This window comes from Barbatula barbatula (assembly GCF_947034865.1).
Source record: "Barbatula barbatula genome assembly, chromosome: 18".
NCBI classification, from domain to species: Eukaryota; Metazoa; Chordata; class Actinopteri; order Cypriniformes; family Nemacheilidae; genus Barbatula; species Barbatula barbatula.
In genome coordinates, this window is record NC_136781.1 from 18,125,660 (window position 1) to 18,134,263 (window position 8,604).

An 8,604-nucleotide genomic window follows, 5' to 3' on the forward strand; every position below is an offset into this window, starting at 1 on the left:
GGTACTGGAAACGAGAATACGGGGGGAGGAACAGTGTGGTTTTCGTCTGGGCCGTGGAACACTGGACCAGCTCTACACCCTCTACAGGGTGCTGGATGGTTCATGGGAATTTGCCCAACCAATCCACATATGTTTTGTGGATTTGGAGAAGGCATTCGACTGGGAGGGTGCTTCGGGAGTATAGGGTCCGGGGTTCTTTTGCTAAGGGCTGTCAGGTCGCTGTACGACTGAAGCAGGAGCTTGGTTCGCATTGCCGGCAGTAAGTCGGACTTGTTCCCAGTGCATTGCGGACTCCGGCAGGGCTGCCCTTTGTCGCCGATTCTGTTGTGGAATGAAAATCAGTACCTCCGAATCTGAGGCCATTGTCCTCAGTCGTAAAAGGTTGGCTTGCCCACTTTAGGTTGGTGGAGAGTTCCTGCCTCAAGTGGAGGAGTTTCAGTATCTTGGGGTCTTGTTCACGAGTGAGGGAAGGATGGAACGGGAGACTGACAGACGGATCGGTGCAGTTTCTGCAGTAATGTGGTTGTACCGGTCTGTCATGGTGAAGAAAGAGCTAAGCCACAAGGCGAAGCTCTCGATTTACCGGTCAATCTACGTTCCTACTCTCACCTATGGTCATGAGCTTTGGGTCATGACCGAAAGGACAAGATCCCGGATACAGGCGGCCGAAATGAGCTTCCTCCGCATGGTGGCTGGGCGATCCCTTAGAGATAGGGTGAGAAGCTCGGTCACCCGGGAGGAGCTCGGAGTAGAGCCGCTGCTCCTCCACATCGAGAGTGGTTAGCTGAGGTGGCTTGGGCATTTGTTCAGGATGCCTACTGGACACCTTCCCCGGAAGGTGTTCCGGGCCCATCCGACCGAGAGGAGACCCCGGGAAGACCCTGGGAAGATACTTGCTGGTGGGACTATGTCTCCCGGTTGGCCTGGGAATGCCTTGGTGTCCCCCGGGAAGAGCTAGAGGAATTGTCTAGGGTGAGGGATGTCTGGGCATCTCTGCTTAGACTGCTACCCCCGCGACCCGATCCCCAGATAAGCGGAAGGAAATGGATAGATGGATGGAAGTTGGTCAGTTTCACGAACCGTCAGAGATGAACACAAAAGATGAACCAAAGAAGAAAACTGTCTCTCCAGCATTTTTTTGTCCCGTATGCGTGTGGAGATAAATCTTCAATGGTTTCAGAATGCAGTCCTGTTGAAGCACTGAGTTTAGGGTCTAGCCCAGGTGTCCTTAGCCTAAATCAAAACTTGCATCATTAAAGGTTATAAAACTTTGGAGAAGCACCAGGTATCAGGCTATTTGGAGCAGACTTCTCTGTAATCTAGGTGACCCCCAAGCGAGGTCTTCAAAACTCTGGTGAGGGGGAAGTTCCCTTTCTGTCGGTCTCTCGACGTTGTGTCGAACCGACAGATGGGGTTCGCCCCTGAGAACCTATCATCTTCTGACTATTTTGAAAAGGCCAATGACATTGGCGAATGAAATTTGCATGCCGGGCTCCGCCCCCGGATATCCGGATATAAAAGGGGAGCCGGCGTGCTCATTCATTCACCTTTTGTTCTTCGGAGCCTTCGCATCTGATGACATTCTTCGAATTGCCGAATTCTTCGACGCGGTGCAGCGGAGATTCCCCTGGGCGTCCTGGCAGTTCCAGAGGTATTTTTCTAAAAGAGCAATTTCCTCAGCATGGCATTGCCCGCTGATCTCTTGGGTGCAGTACACTCATCGAGGACGGGGACGGACACGGTGGTTGCCGCAGGTGTTCGGGGGTCCGACCACTGTGGCAGCCTCGTGGATTCGTCCTGCCCGGGCGCGACTCCAAGCCGTGCCCTTCAAGTGCCAAGTTTTACCGAGCTGCATAAGGAGTTCAGTAAGACCTGGAGCGCCCCCTTCGGCGCGCTTCCGTCTAGCTGACTCTATCGCCCTCTCTTCCCTCGGGGCGGGGAGGCAGCTAGGGACTATGTCAATGCACCCTGGGTGGAGCATGCAGTCGCGGGTATCCGGCGGCCACCTGGGGAGCTTGACCTAGACTCACCGTCCAGGGCATGTAAGGTCTCGACATCTCTGGTGTTGAGGCTGGTAGTGCCGTGGGCCAAGCTGCCACCACTCTTACGCCATGGCCATCCTGCAGGCCAGGGCGCTAAACAGAGCCCCAAGGGGTAAGACCGACCCAAGTAGTGCCGCCGCCGACTGGCCCTCCGGGGACCACGGTGGCAGCGCAGGCTGGGTCGGACGATGTCCACATCAGTGGCCCGGAAAGACGCCTCTGACTCAATCTTGCGCAGGTGGGCGATGTCGAGAAAGGCCACTTTCCCGACTCCCCTCTCGCAAGGTCGGCTGATTGGTGGCGCTGTCAAGGACTGCTCCAGCAGCCTTTTGACAGTGAAGAAACAGACCGGCCTGCTGTGACCCGGCCGCCTTTCGGCCGTCGAGGTCTCGCACGTGGTCTGCCCCCAGCAGCCCCGGCCTTCTCCAGCGTTGACTCCGGTTCTGGTGCCCCCGCAGGTGGCACCCCGGAAGAAGACGTCGAGAGAAGGACCACCTAGAGAGATTGAACCATCGGGCCCGACCCAGCATTGGTAGCTGGATGGTCGGACTGGGGCGGTCCCTGCCGCGTCCCAACACCTTCTGGGCCCCTTCGGGGGCCTAGTGCCCGCCTTCTCACAAGGAGAGGTCTCTCTCTGGGTCCCACTTGCAGCCGCTCTCACCCTCTGAAAGATGGTGTTCGGCAACTCGACGTTGCTACGTGGTGGCACGCAATGGCGAGTATAAAGCAGCCCTCAGCACTCTCGCTTCGTCGGTGCGTCGAGCTGCGCCATCGCCGGGCAGGTGATTTAGCGGAGCTGTTCCCCCCGGGTGGGACCAGCACTGCTAGTCATTGAACCAACCCCCGCTCCCTGGCGCAGAGCTCCCCTTTTCCTGGTAGAGAACGCACAGTCAGTGCTGAGCTGCTTGAACTTTCAGGCAGCAGCCAGCGGTCCCCTGAAATCAGTTTCAGAGGCTCCTGGGCATGGTGTCCTCGGGGGTGGCCTCGTCCCCTCGGGTTGACGCACATGGGACCGTGACAGCACTGACTACAGAGATGAGTTCCCTGGAGAGCGTGGCGCACTGGCAGTAGGCGTATCGTCATTACGCCTGCTGCCGTCGCATCCTAACCCCGGGCAGGTCTTGAGGCCGGTCCTGGTAACGACAGACGCCTCCCTACGGGGTGCGGGTGCGGTGTGCAACGGGCGCGCAGTGTCGGGTCGCTGGACTGGCACCCGCCTGCGTTGGCAAATCACTGCCCTCAAGTTGCTAGCTGTCCTGCTTGCACTGATGAGGCTCCGGCCTCTCGTGCAGAGCCAGCATACTGGCCCGGACAGCACGACCGGCGTAGCGTACTAAACCTCAGGGTGGCATTCGCTCGCTGCAGACATCGCAACTCGCCCAAACGCCTCCTCCCGTGGAGACAGCAGGTGGCAAAGCCCCTGCATGTCACACGCCCACCGGGTGTCCTGAACCAGACAGCCAAGCGCTCTCTCATCAGTTGACACCTCGTGGGAAGTGACGACTCCACCCCTGGTGGATACAGCAGGTGGCAAAGCCCCTGCATGTCACACACCCACCGGGTGTCCTGAACCAGACAGCCAAGCACTCTCTCGTCAGTTGACACCTCGTGGGAAGTGACGACTCCACCACTGCGGGCCGGCTTGGGTGTGGTTTGGGCAAGGTCTGGGAAGGAAGTATCAAGTGCTGCTAGTTGCGCCTTACGGGCCCAACTTCACTTGGTCCTCGGAGCTAATACTCCTGACGACAACTCCCCCTGGCCAAATCCCCTGGCGAAGGGCCTACTCGCAGGGGATGGGCACGTTGTGGCATTCGAGCCGGATCTTTGGGTCTGGCTCCTGGATGGGACCAGGAGTTCCTGGATGATCTACCCCCCACAGTGGTGGAGACTATCTCTCAGGCAAGGGCCATGCCCACAAGGCTGGATGCCTTTAAGTGGCGCCCCTTCTCGTCCTGGTGCTCTTCTCGAGGAGAAGACCCGCGGAATTGCTCGCTCAGGAACGTGCTGTCCTATTGCAGGAGAGGCCGGGGAGTAATCTCCCCTTCCACATTGGAGCGTGGGTACCCGCTGTCGCGGTTATCACGTACCAGTTGCTGGTGAGCCTCTGGGGCGGCATGACCTGATTATTAGGTTCCTCTAGGGCGCGAGGGGCTTAGGCCTCGTCCGCGCCCCGTACCCTCTTGGGACCTTAGGGTGGACCTTTGGGTCCCCTTTTTTCGGGCCCTGCGGAGAGCCCCCTTCCTCGTTCTGCGAGGGGCGGTTGGCTCTCCTGCTGGGGCTCGAGTCCATCCAGAGGGTGAGGCACCTGCAAGCATTCCGTGTCCACCGATTGCCAAAATTCAGGCCCGGTTACTCTCACGTGATCCTGAGACCCCGGCCGACTTACGTGCCCAAAGTTCCGCCGCCCCCCTTTGGGAACTAGGTGGTGAACTTGCAGGCGCTCCCACACCGGGAGAAAGACCCAACCTGTACGTGGGGTGTCCAGTAAGCGCATTGCGCCTCTACTAGAACCACACGGCGGGCTTCAAGGCCCTGAGCAGCTCTTGTCTGTTATGGAGGTCAGCAACGGGAGTGGTGTCTCCGAGGAGAGTTGTCGCGCTGGATCGCACACGCCGTCACTACGACGTGCCGATCCTAGCCCGTGCCCATTTGAGTGACGGTACACTCCGCTCGGGGTGTGGCCTCCTCGTGGGCATCGGCTCAGTGCGCCTCTCTGGCAGACATCTGTAGAGTTGCGGGTTGGGCTACGCTATACCTCGCAGAGGCTTGCAACCTCCGTGGGGAGTCGGCAGCTCGAGTCTTGCCAACAGGTGAGACCAGCAGTCGTAGGGCGTACGCCTGCCCATAGCGCCATTCCCCTTCTTAGGTGGATCAGTGCGCTATGGGCTGCCTCCCTTCTTTCCCCAAGGGTGAAGAATAGGCAGTCCGTCCATCCATCAATAAGCACTCAGGGCGGCGGGCTCGGCGGAGCAGCCCTGCCGCCTATGGCCGGGTATCAAGCTGAGTTATTACATATAGCTCTAACCGGACCTAGTGCCCCACACGTAGTAACCCCCCACTACGGTGGTTCCGTCTGAGATGTCGTCATGAGATGGTTCCCCGCGTGGCAACCCATGACCTCCCCCAGGTGGACATCCACCTTGCGGCATTCCGCACATACCTCCCATGAGTTCTCCCCTATTTGGTGAGACCATGTTGGTGTCTCCACTGTATTCCCCCCTATGGTGGGAAGTGGTCTCCGTAGCGCACGTCCACATTGAGGGATCAGCGCTTACCCAGTAGCCCTACGGTACTGGACGGCTTCTCGTTTAGAGAACAAGGCCTCCGTCTGTGGTGGCCGAGGGCAGGGCTACTCATCTTTGCCAAAAGCTCTGGGAGCCCCTGCCTGCCCACTGGAAGGTTACAAATTTCGCGATAGCGCTCACGTGTGGCTCGCACAGGCCGGTCAACGTCGCTTCGCTAGAGATTGTGACGCGGCTTAGTGCTGTGGCGTTTTCAATAGGAACCCCATCTGTCGGTTCGACACAACGTCAAGAGACCGACAGAAAGGGAATGTCTCGGTTACGTATGTAACCTCTGTTCCCTGATGGAGGGAACGAGACGTTGTGTCCCTCATGCCACAACATTAGCTGTCCGCTGCAGCGATCGTGAGAAGCTCTCAGGCTCCTCAGCACAAAAGGTGAATGAATGAGCACGCCGGCTCCCCTTTTATACCCGGATATCCGGGGGCGGAGCCCGGCATGCAAATTTCATTCGCCAATTTCATTGGCCTTTTCAAAATAGTCAGAAGATGATAGGTTCTCAGGGGCGAACCCCATCTGTCGGTTCGACACAACGTCTCGTTCCCTCCATCAGGGAACAGAGGTTTCATACGTAACCGAGACGTTTTATGACATGATCCAACATTTGGACTCTACATAAGAATAGTCTAAAACAGATGTATGCAACCGGACTCAGAAATGTATTGAGAGTTGCATTCCTCCCCATTCATGTAATGGCAGTGCTTCATCTTCTTAATATATTATTAATATATTGTTAATATTTTATAAATGCTGCCTTCACATGCTCTCGGACATTTGATTCATTTTCACTTAAACCCGGAAATAATTAATGGAACGGTGCTCTTTTAATGTTAGTAGATATGTTTTAATGCTACTAAATCATTATTAACATTAATGTTTTAATGTTACTAGATACTTCAATGCAGTGGTGTGCGGTGGACTTAAAAAATGAGGAGGCAGATTTCTACCCATGTAATTTTTGTTCATCTCTGTACTATTAACAAGTGCGTTTGTCAGTCATTTCAGTGTTTATGTGTGAAAAAATCCTTTTAATTACTACAAGTTCATTACAGTATGTACTTCTGATTTTTGTAGTTTTATATTTTCCCTGCTTTGGGAAAAGGTACATCAACACCACCTTCATCTTCCTCTGGTACGATATTTCCTATATAAGAATTACATCATTACCAGGGCCAGACGGAATCTGCAGACTTTTTTGTTAATTCTGCGCAGATTTTTTTTCTTAATCTGCCGAATAGTTTTTATATTGTTTGAAATATGTTATAAATTGAAAAAAGGTTTTAAAATAAATTTGTTAAAAGATTTGAGAGAATGGGCCTTTAAACTTTACAAAATAAAAGCATTTGCAAATCAGCTGTCAAAATTGCAATTAAACCTAAATAAAAACGTTATCAACATGTTTTATAAACACCATTATTGAATATAGACCTACTTGTTTATTTATAATATACATTTAACATGCAGAATGACATGTTTTTATAATGATGATCATACATGCTGTTCACAGCTTTAAACTATGACGATCTCAGTCGTGTTTTTGACTACTTTAATGGATCTTTCAGTGATACTGTTTCAGCACATGAGATGAAGAAGAAAGGAATTTATGTGGAAAAAAACATACGCGCTTTAACAAACTTGTTCGCTCATTGTATTATTGTGTGTGAGTTTGCTGCGTTTGATTACGCAGCGCTTCTTAAACCCAAGTGTAATGTGTAGGCTAAGCTTGCTTTTATCAACAAAAACATGTGATGCAATACGAACACGACAACCATATCGTGTGGACATTTATATAGACAGATTGCTTCATTAGTGGTTTTTACTTTTGCTTTGCGTGAGGTAAAATTCGCTTGTTCTGTAGCCTATTTTAGAAACGATCACGATCTATAAGATTCGCTTGAGAAGTAGACTGTGGGTGTCTTTGGAATCGATCACGCCATAAAATCATCAGATTGAAACACTAAACAGCAGTACTTGATGCTTACTCTTCCGCGGAAATATCCGCGGTCCGCGGACGCGCATTCCGTCTGGCCCTGATCATTACCAATACCATCAATTTAATTATTAGCAGTCCCAGAAATATTCAAAGCATTTAAGAGATCAAATCAAATAGATGTGACTTACTTTAAACTTGCTCTTATCCTGAGCAAGCCTGATCACAAGCAAACGTTTTTGAACAAATCTGAACCACGTAATATTCTGTCAACAATCGATAACTCCTCTGCCTCTGCCGTCTGCGAAACGAATCCTAAACTCCGATTAATACAACTAATAAAACTATTAAATTAACGTTCAATCTAATTTAGCGCCCGCAGTTTAAAATGAATGACGAAGACGAGCAGGAAGGCGGGATCTCGCTGATGAGTTAATCCAATCATAGCCCGTTGGAGGCATTGCCTCCTCTCACGTGACTTTTCTCCATTCTTTTCAATTACCCCCACTCAAACTCACGGCACGCTTTAGCGGGTATATATAAAGTCAATGAGCTTAGAGGAGGCAAGAGAAACGCTGCCTCCCTTTGGATTTCTTTCGAGCGGGGTCGCTTTTTCACACTGTTTTATACGCTGATTGATCTCATATTTCGCTTAATACATTCTATCAGCTGTCCTATTTTATTTCTGAACTGTTAATAATATTCTCATTCGATTATTTTCGAGGGGGAGGGGAGGCACCGCCTCCCTTGCCTCCTCGGAGGAAACGACCCTGCTTCAATGTTCCTAAATCGAGACATTACTTCCGGGTTGAAGTGGGAATTACAGAATTTCCAAGAGCACATGAACCTCTCGAAAAATGCAGGCAGACAACCACATTTACCAAAACTCGAGTATGTGTACAGAACCGGTCTCAACAACTAGTTGTTAATGACGTTTCTAAACGCCCATCAGAGATGTGTCTTCATTTGTTTTTATGAGGTAAAAGTAGAACAAACCCGAATTCCGAAAAATTTGGGACGTTTTTTAAATTTGAATAAAATTAAAACTAAAGGAATTTCAAATCACATGAGCCAATATTTATTCTCAATAGAACATAGATAACATAGCAAATGTTTAAACTTAGAAATTTTACACTCTTGTCCACTACATTAGCTCATTTAAAATGTAGGCCTAATGCCTGCTACAGGTCTCAAAAAAAGTTGGGACGGGGCAACAAATATCTAAAAAAGCAAGCAGTTTTGAAAAGATTCAGCTGGTAGAACATCAAGTGACTAATTAAGTTAATTGATATCAGTTATGTAACATAATTAGCTATAAAAGGTATGTCTT